Genomic DNA, 15,822 nt, shown 5'->3' with positions numbered 1-15,822 from the left:
GACAGAGTCTCCCACCTCAGCTGTAGATCTCTGCAGTTCATCCAGAGTGATCATGGGCCTCTTGGCTGCATCTCTGATCAGTCTTCTCCTTGTATGAGCTGAAAGTTTAGAGGGACGGCCAGGTCTTGGTAGATTTGCAGTGGTCTGATACTCCTTCCATTTCAATATTATCGCTTGCACAGTGCTCCTTGGGATGTTTAAAGCTTGGGAAATATTTTTGTATCCAAATCCGGCTTTAAACTTCTTCACAACAGTATCTCGGACCTGCCTGGTGTGTTCCTTGTTCTTCATGATGCTCTCTGCGCTTTTAACGGACCTCTGAGACTATCACAGTGCAGGTGCATTTATACGGAGACTTGATTACACACAGGTGGATTGTATTTATCATCATTAGTCATTTAGGTCAACATTGGATCATTCAGAGATCCTCACTGAACTTCTGGAGAGAGTTTGCTGCACTGAAAGTAAAGGGGCTGAATAATTTTGCACGCCCAATTTTTCAGTTTTTGATTTGTTAAAAAAGTTTGAAATATCCAATAAATGTTGTTCCACTTCATGATTGTGTCCCACTTGTTGTTGATTCTTCACAAAAAATACAGTTTTATATCTTTATGTTGGAAGCCTGAAATGTGGCAAAAGGTCGCAAAGTTCAAGGGGGCCGAATACTTTCGCAAGGCACTGTAAGTATAAACAAACACTGCATAGCCTCAAATGGTTAAAACTATCATTTTGATATCATGGATGGTCAGTCCTTGTATCTATACCTCTGTCTTGAGTGGTTACATTTCTCCAGGCCCATTCCTCAGCTTTTTAGCAACTCTGAGACGGGGTGTCCGCTTTGTCATTTTTTTTCAATTCAAGATTCTAGCTTTAAGATGCCGTTGCCCCTTTAAGAACTGTTTTTTGCTCTGCACAGCTAGCGTTTGAACACATCAACTCACTTCGCTAGACAATTACCCGCAAGTTGTTTCTGAATGTAAGTCACTCTTATTATTATTATTTTTATAACTGAAATCTACAACATGTAGTTAATAATTTTTGCTAAGTCTAGTAATATTTACTAGTTATTCGTGCTCTGATTTCAAGAAGTTGTTGTGGTTCTTGGTGGTGGTCGATTGAACGGCTAATCATATTGTTCCAATAGTGCCGTGCTGAATGCGATGCCGGCCATATTAGTTTTCAATGGAAGACCAGAGCAGCGCACGGAAATCTCGAACTGAAACACGCTGAAAGGTTTTGGGCCTGATTGAGCCAGTGACTGTGAGATCTACTGGCCCAGACATGTTTTTACTGGCCTGGGTGACATTGTTAATCATCATTTATGTGGAACCCTGCCAAATGCTATGAAACACCAGTCGCATTCAGATCCTAACAGGATTTGATTATTCAAACAATGACACGTCCAATTTACTAGTCAATTTGAATAGAAAGTCATAGTGTAGTTTTGCTCTCCAGGAATGACGCACTGCTTTTCTACCTCCGTAGGACGGACAATGCTGTGAAAAACCACTGGAACTCAACCATCAAACGTAAAGCCGAGATGGGAGCATATGTTATGGATGATGACGGGAGCCCGCTACCACCCACTTCTCTGGAGCAGGGCGAGGTCGGCCCTTTGTATTCTTCACATACTAACAAGCACTATGTTTCACCTAACCCACCACCTACTACTCTGTTACAGGGCGAGGTCAGCCCTTTGTATTCCTCAAATACAAACAGTCACCCTGTCACTTCCAACACTTTTAGCTATTTGAATTTACTTGAACAACAAACAAAAAAAAGAGGTATATGCTGTTGTTTGCTAACTTAGGTTATCTTGGCTTACAGGTAGATTTTCGTTGTGACGTTGTTTTGGACACGGAGCCTGAACCTCCAGAGGTGGTAAGAACGCCATATCCTTGACTCTTTCTCTGTTTGCGCATTACTCACCTATGTCTGTGGGAGGCCAAACAGCAGTGAGGTGTAATGTGTTCTGTTGTCCTCCAACCAGGCATAATGGTTGTCACTAACCAAATGAAGCCTGTTGAGCGTTATTTTTTTCTGTTTTTTTCCCTTCATTTTTCTCCACAGTATAAATATTGAAACGTTCAATCCTTTTCACCCATTCTCTTTGTTCTTTATAGATGAGGCAGTATAGAGAGGCTATAGACCCCATGCTAAAAATTAGGCCAAAAAAGGACTCTCACCCAGTCAGGTCAAAGACAGTGGTGTTCCCGCCTGTCTTAGCCAAGAGGGACTCCAACAGCCCCTGCTCTAGCTCCGGTCCTAGCAGCGTCCCCACTCTCCACCAGTCTCGCCAGAAGAGCATCACAGAGGCTGTATTGCGGATGATAGCGGAGGACATGCTGCCCCTCAGCTTCGTGGAGGGCTCAGGCTTCAGGAGCTTCATGTCTGTGATCGGCCCCCAATATCAGAGGCTGTCCCAGCGTGCCGTGGGCCTCCGTCTGTACGACGACGTGGAGAAGGCAATCAAGCCCCATCTGATCCGCGACCTGAAGACCTGCTTGGCTGCCAGCGCGGGCGATGCCGTTGTCCATGCCACCCTGGACCTCTGGTCCAGCCCCTACGCCGACCCTGTTGTCGCCGTGCAGTTGCACTTCCTGGATGATGACTGGCACATCCACCGGCCCACCGTGGCCTTTCGCCACATCGGCCACAAGAACATGAACGTGGCCATGGCCCGGGAGCTGGAAGCCGTGCTGCTGAGCTACGGCCTGTTTCCCAACAATCTGGGTTACATCATCACCAACGAGGCCAAGCACACCATCGCTGCCTACGACCTCTTTTGCGACTATAGGATCATGTGCTCGTCTCAGAGGGGCGACCCGGACGAGGAGGAGATGCTCGCCTTCCTGGGTGACAAGATGCCCACGGAGGACTTCTCAGAGATCCAGTTTGGCACGCGCGTGGGCTGCGTCGCCAACATGCTGCAGCTGGTGATCAAAGAGGCTCTAAAGAACTCTCGCGTGGTGGAGAACCTGCTGTCTCAGGTACACAACGTGGTGGCCTTCTTCCGCCGCAGTGCCTACTGGAACGAGGTGCTGCTGAAGGAGTGTGGCCTGTCACTGGCCCCCTCACCCGGCAGCTGCCGCTGGAATTCCACCTTTGTGTCGATGCGGCGGATGGTACAGGAGGCTGTGTGGGGCTCAGTCATGACCCTGCTTGCCCAGGCCCGCATTGAGGCCAAGGACTCGTCTAGCTCCCCGCCCATGGTGAGGGCCAAGCGGGAGCAGGTGGTGGACATCATTGGCCTGCTGGAGCCCTTTGAGGAGGCCATCCAGGTGCTTCAGAGCGATGCCGTCACCTTCTCCCTCATCATCCCCTCCCTGATCGGCCTGGACAAGACCCTGGAGACCCGCTCCACCAACTACAGCCACTTCTCCAAGGGGCTCCGCTCCGGCCTGCAAACACACTTCCAGCCCCTCTTCCTGCAGAGGGACCTGATCCTGGTCACGGTGCTGGACCCCCGCATTAAGCTCCAGCCCTTCGATGACGTGAAGCAGGAGGGGGACACCGCCTCCCTGGCCGCCCCCTCCAAGTTCCAGGTCCAAATGCTGGTCAAGTCGTTGGTCAGCGACATGGATTCCTCGAACCCAGTGAAGCAAGAGGAGAGTGAAGAGATCCAGGAGGACTCTGAGGCCTCCAGCTCTAACAGTGGCAGCGGCAACCTCAAGCGTAAGTCCATCTTCAGTTTCCTCCAGCCTGCGGCCAAGAGCGTGAAGCTGTCTGAGCTGGACCAGTACTTGTCAGAGCCTGTGCTGGATGGGGACGGCTCCACCCAGGTTTTCTGGAGAGACGCCTCACGGTTTCCCCAGCTGCAGAGAGCGGCCAGGAAGCTGCTGGCTGTGCCTGCCACCTCAGGCGGCTTTGATCGACTCTTCCCCATGGCGTCCTGCATCGTCAGGGCCAAGAGGAGCCGGCTGCCCCCTCACACCACTGAGAGGCTGCTGATCTACAGGGAGTCCCTGAGGGCGAAAGACGGGAGGTCCAATTTCAATGGCGCCACTAAACCGTCATAGACATGCTGAACACAGTGCCTGCTACTGCCCTAATATATCTCATTATCAGTCCTGTGAGTGCAGGGTCTCTTACCCTAATCTGTTACTCGATTGTCATCCAAGTTTACATGATTGAACAATGAGCCGGGACAAAACCCTGCACACCAAGGATTGAGCTTTGAGGGCTGAGTGATGTCATGTCAACAGATGTAACACAACAGAAATAATACCTCTAAATAATGTTATTTTTGTAATTATGAAGTTAATACATTTTAGATCTGTAAAAAATGTGGAAAGAACATGTTTGGTACACCTTGTAATGGACAATATGGTAAGATGGCCAATTATCTTTGAGTGTATCCTGGAAACTTTTCTTTACTTTTTGTGTTTGGAGTTTGAATCTGCAAACAGATATCGGAAATGAAATCTTCTACATAAGCATTCTTTTCATTACCTACTGTAGTGTTTTCTTTAAAGGGGCAATCAGCAGTTGCTACAGCTGTTTTTGGACTTATCATTCATTTGTATGTACCCATTGATTCATGAAGAATATGACTTATAAATGCCTCATAAGCTTAACTCAACTGCCATACCCTATCAGAACCCGAAATATAAGTTTGTTTTACTCTAAAACTATATTATATTTTGATATCATGGATGGTCAGTACTTGCATCCAATGGCCCTGTCTATGAATTTGAGTGGTTACTTTTCTCTAGCCCCATCCCTCAGTTCTTTACTGATACAGGGATGGTGAGGACGCTTTGTTATTGTTTCTGCTGCCGATTGCCGCTTTAAGGATCAAGTAGCAATACAGGGAACCTGTATTGTGACAATTGAGGTCATTGAATGGTGAGTGTTTTTTTTCTGATTTGTTTGGTCAAACACAACTTTCAATCAATGGACATTGTTTGCATATATTACTGTAAACAGGTCTTCATCTTGTTGACATATTTCACCAATAGAAAGTGCACTTTTCTCTACCTCTTCATATCTCTACAACTTTGAGGTTTCAGTTGCTTTTCACTGTGAACTCTTGCTTGGGGATTAATCGCATAGCAAGTAGTGCTAGAATAGTAGATTGATATACTGCTTTTCTTTTGAAGCTGCACAAATGTTAATTTGTATCGGCTTGGAATGAGTGATCATTTCTAAGTGTACTTATTTAAATAAAACAGTTCCTTAAGAAATTCATTTGAATTTGAATGTACAGTAGGGGCAGTTTTTGTTAACTAATGATGAGTAATGACAGAGTAAGATGCCTTTATACTGTATGCAACTGAGTCGAGCAGTTAAGTGGTTTCCTTGCCCAAGCCTATAGTATTGGCAGTATTTCCCCTCCCTGAGATTGTCTGGAAATGTCACTATTTCATTCTTTATTCTTATTAATATTGTGAATAAATAATTTTCTAAGACTAAAATGTGTCAGGATATCCACACAACTGTAATTTCTCCATGTATTTATTCTATTTGCTTGAAACTAACAATGCCTTGAATGTATGCAATTTACTCCAATCATGTAATGTTATGGATTTCGATTTTTTAAATTTTTTATTGGGCTTATTTTGGGGGAGATTGTGTTAAACAAATGCACCCCCCTCGATGTTTCATGGTAATTCATATAGTACTGTGTCCAATTTCCCTTTCTCTCACAAAACGACTGTCTTTAGTTGGGCTGAAATGTATGGAAAATAAAGACATTCAATTTTATTGTATTTTTTTTCAGTTTCAGGTTCTCATTTTTGTTTTGTCTGCATAATAATTATGTACAAATCCCTACTGAAGAATACACATCTAAAGGTTGTATCCACATAGTAGAGTACGCTATTATTGACAGCAGGTTACTATAAACCTCTAGAGGGCAGTCAATCGCAGGCGCGCTCTGAACGTCCCTGGGGTAGAAGCCAGAGAGGAAGAGGCGAAGCGAGAGGTTTCACTCGACAAAATCTGTCTAAAATAAGCCCTTGCGTTTATATGGCCTTATTTTGGACCTAAACCCAAGTATTATGTTTTTGAGATTAAACATTAAAATCATATACCGTTTACAATAATCCGAAAAGATTGTATCCAGGTAATGAGAAACTGCCTGCACGGTTACACAGGCTCGGTTTCGCATATCATATAGGTGGTGTTGTGTGATGATGTTTTCATCGTATTGTCAAACAAATCACTTAATTAAGGGCAGGCTATACCTGGGCAGTTCAATCCACCATAATAATTCCATAACTGATTTTTGCTGATACACCGTAGCCTACTGGTTTAGGCTACTTTGACCCCTAATTTAAATAGATACATTTCAGCTTATTTCCGACATTTGGTAGGCCATTTGTCATTTATAGTTCGACACATGTCATAACGTGTTGCCCCAGAAGACTAAGTCAAGTAGTGCTCACCAGAATAATGTTTTACATCGATAGAGTGAATGCATTAGTAATCTAGTTAACACCGGTAAAGTTGTCTGTTTTGTTTAAGAGACCCGGTAGAAAACGCAATAACAGTGGAAAGATTGTTCGCATGCAAAATGTCATCAGTTTGACCCGTTTCAAGGAATTTAAATGCTGAAAAAACGATCAAACACATTTCTGATAAGACTTCAGTTTGTCTTTGGTGCATATTTTATGTGGTTGAAATACTGTATACTTGCACAACAGTGTCAAAGATAAGTTACACCTGCATTTGCATTTTTTTCAAGCGATTCTGAAATAAATAAGTAGTATTTCTCCACTTCAGTTCCCGAGATAAAATAAAAAGGTGTTCTATAATTCTAGGCCAACTGCAAGAAATGTACAATTCTGCAGGATGTAATATTATATTACGCTACATGTGAAAGGTTATAGGCCTACAGTCAGTGTCCATATTTCAGTTAATATTCAATTTAACCCATATTAACTTAAATCAGAAATATGCTTATTCACGGATACAAGGATACTCGTCAGCGGGATATCAAATGTGCATGTAAACAGTTTATCCCGAATTAGAGTTTACTATCGGGACTGTGCGCATGTAAACGTGGTCCTTGTCGCCTGCCTTCGCGCAATTGGGACAACGACTCCCATTGTTAGGGCGGAGACATTGGCACTCGTCATTATATTCTGATCTCTGTTGAAGTCATCCATTGGTCGAGAACAATCATCAGCCTTGCGTAAACTGCGCAAAATGTATTGTAAAGTTTTATTTATTACAGTTAGTAGTAGCAAAGATTTAGCACACGGACTACACATGAATGAGATCGAAAAGAAACGTACATAAACCGCAGAGTCCAAAATGTTGCATATACCTTTTGTATTTTGTCGTTTGAGTTTAAACAGCTAAACTGCTGGACGTATTAACAACCGTACGATGAATGTAAAGAGAATAAATGAACCAGCCAGCTATCGTTTCTTTATTAGTTATGGGCTCGAACCATCCGGTTTAAAATTATGCCGGCCTGACAACATACAGAATATTTGGAAAAGTATTGAGACCCCATGACTTTTCCCACATTTTTTTACATTACAAAAGCTTATTCTAAAATTGATATATATATATTTTTACCCACATCAATCTACACACAATACCCCAAAATGACAAAGCAAAAACATGTTTTTAGAAATATTTGCAAATGTATTAAAAATTAAAAAAACAGAAATACAGAAAAGTATGTAAGTATTCAGACCCTTTGCTATGAGACTCGAAATTGAGGTCAGGTGCATCCTGTTTTCATTGATCTTCCTTGAGATGTTACTACAACTTAATTGGAGTCCACCTGGGGTAAATTCAATTGATTGGACATGGTTTGGAAAGACATATACCTGTCTATATAAGGCCTCACAGTTGACAGTGCAAGTCAGAGCAAAAACCAAGCCATGAGGTCGAAGGAATTGTCTGTAGAGCTCCAAGACAGGATTGTGTCGAGGCACAGATCTGAGGGAGCGTAACAACAAATGTCTGCATCATTGAAGGTTCCCAAGAACACAGTGGCCTCCATCATTCTTAAATGGAAGAAGTTTGGAATCACCAAGACTTCCTAGAGCTGGCCCACCTGGCCAAACTGAAGAAATCGGGGGAGAAGGGCCTTGGTCAGGGAGGTGACCAAGAACCTGATGGTCACTCTAGCAGAGCTCCAGAGTTCCTCTGTGGAGATGGGAGAACCTTCCAGAAGGACAACCATCTCTGCAGCACTCCACCAATCAGGCCTTTATAGTAGAGTGGCCAGACAGAAGCCAATCCTCAGTAAAAGGCACATGACAGCCCGCTAGGAGTTTGCTGAAAGGCACCTAAAGGACTCTCAGACCATGAGAAAACAAGATTCTCTAGCCTGAATGCCAAGCGTCACGTCTGAAGGAAACCTGACACCATCCCTATTGGTTTGAGAGTGAATGTGAAGTTTAAAAAATAAAATAAATAAATAAACATCTTATGAACATTGATAATAGATCTGTGTGCAAGTGGAGTAGCACCCCTGAATAGGCACAGGAGGGAGCTAATGTAGCACAGTTGGTTTTGGGTGGTGGAGCCGCTCAGTCTCGCACTCAGGTCAGGGGAGAGATGGGTATGGAAAATCAGTCAATTCTCTCTCACTCATAGACACACATGAATAAGCCCACACACATGAAACTAAGGCTCCCTTACACATGGAGCCATAGTCATACACACACGGACAGATTCACAACTACCATTGGTTTTAATATGACATTTTCTTTTGCATTGCCCAGGCAGGCTGCATCTTGCACAGTTTTGACAGCCTAATGGCATAGACAGACGCCCTGAGTCAATCATCTAGAATAATGTCCTCTGAGAACGTTTCCCAACAAAACCTCTCTCTGAGGAATCACCTTCATTATCACACTGTATAACTGGACAGATGGTTCCTAACGTCTGACTGTGAAGTATCTGAGATCTTTGAGGGGATTATGTGGATTGAGGATATTATTCTACATAGTGTTGTACACCCAGACAACAAGTAAATGTAGTGAATATACCGGAGGGTGTGAATTTAGGGAATGCATTTCAAAGTGTCTATAGTCACAGACGGCGCAGATTCTAATTGTAGCATTCTGTTTTCTAGGTGAAATTGAAACCCAGCGGTGTAACCCTTCATGGTTTGACTAAATGGATGCCTCGACCTGGACCAATGGACTGCAAGGTGAGTCTTAAATAGAGACTAGTGTGGGCAAAATCATGCTACAAGTTCCCCACCATCCAGTAAAATCTGAAAGGTGCCTGAGTAACGGAGCAGCTGCATCCCCACTTTCAAAATAGGGGTGCAAACTAATGTTTTTGCACCCCCACTTTTTTTTTTACCAGTGAAAGTATAATGATCCATTGGGTAATTTGTCATTTTCAAGGATTAATAATAATTTGAGCTAGTCCGTATTAAAATCGATAAAATCCCATTTTTCATGTGCTGAAATGAAAGATCTCAGAAATGTTCCATATGCACAAAAAGCTTATTTCTCTCAATTTTTGTGCATCCCTGTTAGTGAGCATTTCTCCTTCTGCCTAAATAATCTATCCGCCTGACAGATGTGGCATATCAAGAAGCTGATTCAACAGCATGATCATTACACAGGTGTACATTGTGCTGGGGACAATAAAAGGCCACTCTAAAATGTGAAGCTTTGTCACACAACACAATGCCACAGATGTCTCAAGTTTTGAGAGAGTGTGCAATTGGCATGCTGACTGCAGGAATGTCCAACAGAGCTGTTGCCAGATAATTTAATGTTCATTTCTCTACCATAAGCCGCCTCCAGCGTCTTTTTAGAGAAATTGGCAGGTCATCCAACCGACCTCACACCCGCAGACCACGTGTAACCACGCCAGCTCAGGACCTCCACATCCAGCATCTTCACCTGTAGGATCGTCTGAGGAGGGTGCCGAGGAGTATTTCTGTCTGTAATAAAGCCCTTTTGTGCGGGAAAAAAACTAATTCTGATTGGCTGGGCCTGACTCGCCAGTGGGTGCGCCCCTGCCCAGTCATGTGAAATCCATAGATTAGGGCCTAATGAATTTATTTCAGTTGACTGATTTTCATCTATGAACTGTAACTCAGTAAAATCTTTGAAATTGTTGCATGTTGCATTTTATATTTTTGTTCAGTATATATAATAATTAACAGATTGCATTTTGCAGCCCCTCCCCCTTCGTCGCTGTTTCGCAACCTCTGGGGAAATCCAATTGCTCGCATCCTCGCTCCTCGCCTCCTCAAAACCCATTGGCGAAGATGATCAGAGGGGCGGGAACTCTGGCTTTCTCATCCAATGTGTTTTGAGAAGGAGGCGAGGAGAGAGGAAGCGAGGAGTATGCAATTGAGATTCTCCCACTGGTTACACCTTTGCGGAAAACTGCACGCGAGCTGTCAATGTAGTAGCTTGTAAGTAGATACGGAGCAATAATCAGTATAATAATCAGTATCAATAATCAGGCCTAATGCTACATGATTAAATATGTGAAAATGTTTTCTCCCCAAGCTGTTTAGAGGAATTTTATTGTGCATACTTTTCATGATTATTCTGTTTCTTCACAATTTGTTGTAAAATATAGAGGCTACTCACTGTGGCGTGTTGTTTAAGGCCATGCACCACAGGCTGAAATGACATTTTTGCATCTACCTATCAGTTTTGAGATTTGTTGGTATTTTGGTCGATTTAATATTATTATTTTCAAAAAGTAACCAAAAAATGTCAAACTTGATGAAAATGTATGTTTTCTTCAGTTTATCATACTACCGTCATCAACATTTGAATACATTTTTACTTTAAAATGGACTCATCAATCATTTCAAAGCTCTCTACATTGAATTACACATTTCAAAGCCCATTTCATAGAGAATGTTACAAACTGGACTACATTTAGTAAATTACTGTGAAGAGATGGTGATAGGGTCTAAATGGGCTTTGGTCTTTTGGTAGTCTTAATTCAGTTTAAACGCTACTTGTCTTTAACTGGTATTTCCCAAAAGTCAGACTCTTCCCACATGCCAACTCCTTTTTCTCAGCTTCATCTGCATTCACCAAACGTCACGGCACGTACCTCCCCTCTATCACCAACCCCCGGGGTAGACCTCCTTGGATACCACAATGTGAACATCATTTATGACCAAATTTAAATGCAAAACTCCAGTTTGCATTTTCAAGTTGACAGTTCTTGTTCAATGCCCAAGGGGCGTAGGCATGGGTGGGCCTGGGTGGACACAAGATGGCCCCCACCCGTGTGTCAGACACGTCTGTCTGGACCAGGAGGGGTTTTGAGAAGTGTGGGGTGACGAGTACCAGGTGCGAACATAACGCATCCTGGGGTCTGGAATGCCGCCTCTGTGTCCTCCGTCCATCGCACCATCTGGGGTAGTCGTTTGTTAACAAGAAATTTGTGGAGTGGTTGAAAAATGAGTTTTAATGACTCCAACCTAAGTGTATGTAAACTTACGACTCCAACTGTATATATTTAGATTTTTTAACACTTTTTTTTTACTACATGATTTCATATGTGTTATTTCATAGCTTTGATGTCTTCACTATTATTCTACAATGTTGACAATAGTAAAAATAAAGAAAAACCCTTGAATTTGTAGGTGTGTCCAAACTTTGGACTGGTACTGTATATACGGACCTACGGAACTCTGGGTGAGGACAGGTCAGAGGTCATGGGGGATTAGGTCATCACAGCCACTCCTACTGGAGCTACTTGGCTGCTCTAGATCGTCATGGTTGAGTCAGTGGTGAAGGGTTGGGTTAGGTCCCAGTTAGCCTGGTCCAGGTCTGTATGGGTTTTTAGCCAACCCTTCTGATCTACAGACCAGGCTAGGTCACAGTTACTGTTGCAACCTCATTGACCGGTTATTGTCAGTTTCTTAGTGTTAGCGATTAGAGAAATACATTCCATATTGACTCTCTTGCCATGTGGGGTGTAGTGATATAAAATGGTGGAGTTCTAAGATGGAGTCCAGACTGACCAAGCTGTTTTTCTGCCACCCTGTTCACCCTGTTCTATGTATTTCCCACTGTTCCTCTTTCCTGATCTTTACCATTTCTCTCTTTCTGTATCCACCCCCCCTCCATCTTTTTAAACCTCCATCTCTCTGTCCCCCCTCTATCTCTCAGCCGGTGGTCTACTCTCAGAGCGCTATCTAGGGAAGGCAGAGCCTACAAACAGGGCAGAGCTCAACACTGCCTCCCTCAGTAAGTACAAGAACGTGATTGACAGCTGTGGAGGATGGGGGCTGTTCCAGGAGCTGCTGGTTGCCTTGGAGACGGTCGCCAGGGGCCACGGCTGCTCCATCGCCAACGTGGCTACCCACTACGTCCTGGACCGGCCTGCTGTGGGTGGAGTCATCGTGGGCTGTCATCTCGGTGTTGCCGGGGCAGAACACAGAGGACAGCCTCCACGGCTGCAGCCCAGAATTGGAACTCACGGCGCAAGACCTGCGCACCATCGATGGTGTGGTGCAGCGCTCGCGTGACCTCATGAGCCTCATCGGAGACTGGAGACGAGTACAGGAGCTAGAGGAGAATGGAGAGGATGGACCAGATCTTACCCATCTACACACAATACCCCACAATACCCCATGACAAATTGAAAACATGTTTTTAGAAATGTTAGTAAATTTATTGAAAATGAAATACTAATATCTAATTTACATAAGTATTCACACCCCTGAGTCAATAAATGTTATAATTTTTTTTACCTTTACTTAACGAGGCAAGTCGGTTAGGAACAATTTCTTATTTACAATGACGGCCTACCCTGGCCAAATCTTTGGCAGCGATTCCAGCTGTGAGTCTTCTGGGTAAGTCTCTAAGACATTTGCACACCTGGATTGTACAATATTTGCACAGTATTCTTTGTAAAATTCGTCAAGCTCCGTCAAGTTGGTTGTTGATCATTCCAAGACAGCCATTTAAGTCTTGCCATTGATTTCCAAGGCCATTTTAAGTCAAAACTGTACCTAGGCCTCTCAGGAAAATTCAATGTAATCTTGTTAAGTGTATATTTGGCCTTGTGTTTTAGGCTATTGTCCTGCTGAAAGTTGATATATTTTTTTTTAGGATAAAAAGAAACAGAATAAAACTCCCGAGTCTTTGTTGATGACAGGCATACCCATAACATGATGCAGCCAGCATGTGTGAAAATATGAAGAGTGGTACTCAGTGATTTGCCCCAAACATACAACACTTTGTATTCAGGACATAGTTAATTTCTTTGCCAAAAATGTTGCAGTTTTACTTTAGTGCCTTATTGCAAACAGGATGCATGTTTTGGAATATTTGTATTCTGTACGGGCTTCCTTCTTTTCACTGTCATTTAGGTTAGTATTGTGGGGTAATTACAATGTTGTTGATCCATCCTCAATTTCTCCTATCACAGCCATTAAAATCTGAAACTGTATTAAAGTCACCTTTGGCCTCCAGGTGAAATCCCTGAGCAGTTTCCTTCATCTCCAGCTACTGAGTTAGGAAGGACACCTGTGACTTTGTAGTGACCGGGTGTATTGATACACCATCCAAAGTGTAATTAATAACTTCACCATGCTCAAAGGGATATTCAATGTCTGCTTATTTAATTACATTCTTTACCCATCTACCAATAGGTACCACCCTTTGCGAGACACTGGAAAACCTCCCTGGTCTTTGTGGTTGAATCTGTGTTTGAAATTCACTGCTCGACTGAGCAACCTTAAATATGATTGTATGTGTGGGGTACAGAGATGAGGTAGTCATTCAAAAATCATGTTAAACACTATTATTGCAACTTATTATGTGACTTGTTCAGCACATTGTTATTCCTGAACTTATTTAGGCTTGCCATAACAAAGGGGTTGCATACTTATTGACTCAAGACATTTCAGCTTTTCATTTTTTATTAATTTATAAAGATTTCTAAAAACATCATTCCACTTTGACTTAATTAATGGGGTATTGTGTGTAGGCCAGTGACACAAAGTCTCCATGTGATCCATTTTAAATTCAGGCAGTATCACAACAAAATGTGGATAAAGTCAAGGGGTGTGCATACTTTCTGAAGCTCTATTTGTGATATTTTACCTTGCCTCGCTGGCTTGCTTGGTAAACAATACTCATCTGCGATGTCACTATTGTAAAGTGACTGTTCTACTGGATGTCAAAAGGTGAATGCACCAATTTGTAAGTCGCTCTGGATAAGAGCGTCTGCTAAATGACTTAAATGTAATGTAAATGTAATGTAAATGTAATGTAAATGTAATGTAAATGTAATGTAGACGATAACCATCTGATTATGTGTTTAACTTACACAAGCTGCATTTTAAGTTGCATGTGATCGTATCCGCTGCTATGTACAGTCGTGAACAAACGTTTTGAGAATGACACAAATATTAATTTCAAAGTTTGCTGCTTCAGTGTCTTTAGATGGCAGATGCTACTATGGAATACTGAAGTATAATTATAAGCGTTTCACAAGTGTCAAAGGCTTTTATTGAGAATTACATGAAGTTGATGCAAAGAGTCAATATTTGCAGTGCTGACCCTTCTTTTTCAAGACCTCTGCAATCCGCCCTGGCATGTGGTCAATTAACTTCTGGGCCACATCCTGACTGATGGTAGCCCATTCTTGCATAATCAATGCTTGGAGTTTGTCAGAATTTGTGGGTTTTTGTTTGTCCACCCGCCTCTTGAGGATTGACCACAAGTCCTCAATGGGATTAAGGTCTGGGGAGTTTCCTGGCCATGGACCCAAAATATCAATGTTTTGCTCCTCGAGCCACTTAGTTATCACTTTTGCCTTAAGGCAAGGTGCTCCATCATGCTGGAAAAGCCATTGTTCATCACCAAACTGTTACTGAATGGTTGGGAGAAGTTGCTCTCGTAGGAAGTGTTGGTACCATTCTTTATTCATGGCTGTGTTCTTAGGCAAAATTGTGAATGAGCCCACTCCCTTGGCTGAGAAGCAACCCCACACATGAACAGTCTCAGGATGCTTTACTGTTGGCATGACACATGACTGATGGTAGCGCTCACCTTGTCTTCTCCGGACAAGCTTTTTTCCTGGAGAGAAGTAGCTTCTTTGCTGCCCTTCTTGACACCAGGCCATCCTCCAAAAGTCTTCGCGTCACTGTGCGTACAGATACACTCACACCTGCCTGCTGCCATTCCTGAGCAAGCTCTATACTGGTGGTGCCCCGATCCCGCAGCTGAATCAACTTTAGGAGACGGACCTGGCGCTTGCTGGACTTTCTTGGGTGCCCTGAAGCCTTCTTCACAACAATTGAACCAATGTCCTTGAAGTTCTTGATGATCTGATAAATGGTTGATTTAGGTGCAATCTTACTGGCAGCAATATCCTTGCCTGTGAAGCCCCTTTTTGTTTAAAGCAATGATGACGGCACGTGTTTCCTTGCAGGGAACCATGGTTGACAGAGGAAGAACAATGATTCCAAGCACCACCCTCCATTTGAAGCTTCCAGTCTGTTATTCAAACTCAATCAGCATGACAGAGTGATCTCCAGCCTTGTCCTCATCAACTCACACCTGTATTAACGAGAGAATCACTGTCATGATGTCAGCTGGTCCTTTTGTGGCAGGGCTGAAATGCAGTGGAAATGTTTTTGGGGGATTCAGTTCATTTGCATGGCAAAGAGGGACTTTGCAATTAATTGCAAAACATTCTGGAGTATATGCAAATTGCCATCATACAAACTGTGGCAGCAGACTTTGTGAAAAGTAATATGTGTCATTCTCATAACTTTTGGCCACGACTGTAAGGAAGCAGAGGTTTCTGATGAGAAACTGCTTGTGCAACTTTGCATGATGCGGAAGGAAAGTTGGTGTATAGATGATGGTGGGAAGAGGATGGCAGGAGTAGAGGGAAATG

Source organism: Oncorhynchus keta, chromosome 28 (assembly GCF_023373465.1).
Source record: "Oncorhynchus keta strain PuntledgeMale-10-30-2019 chromosome 28, Oket_V2, whole genome shotgun sequence".
Lineage (NCBI taxonomy): Eukaryota > Metazoa > Chordata > Actinopteri > Salmoniformes > Salmonidae > Oncorhynchus > Oncorhynchus keta.
Note: the sequence above shows the minus strand (reverse complement) of the source record.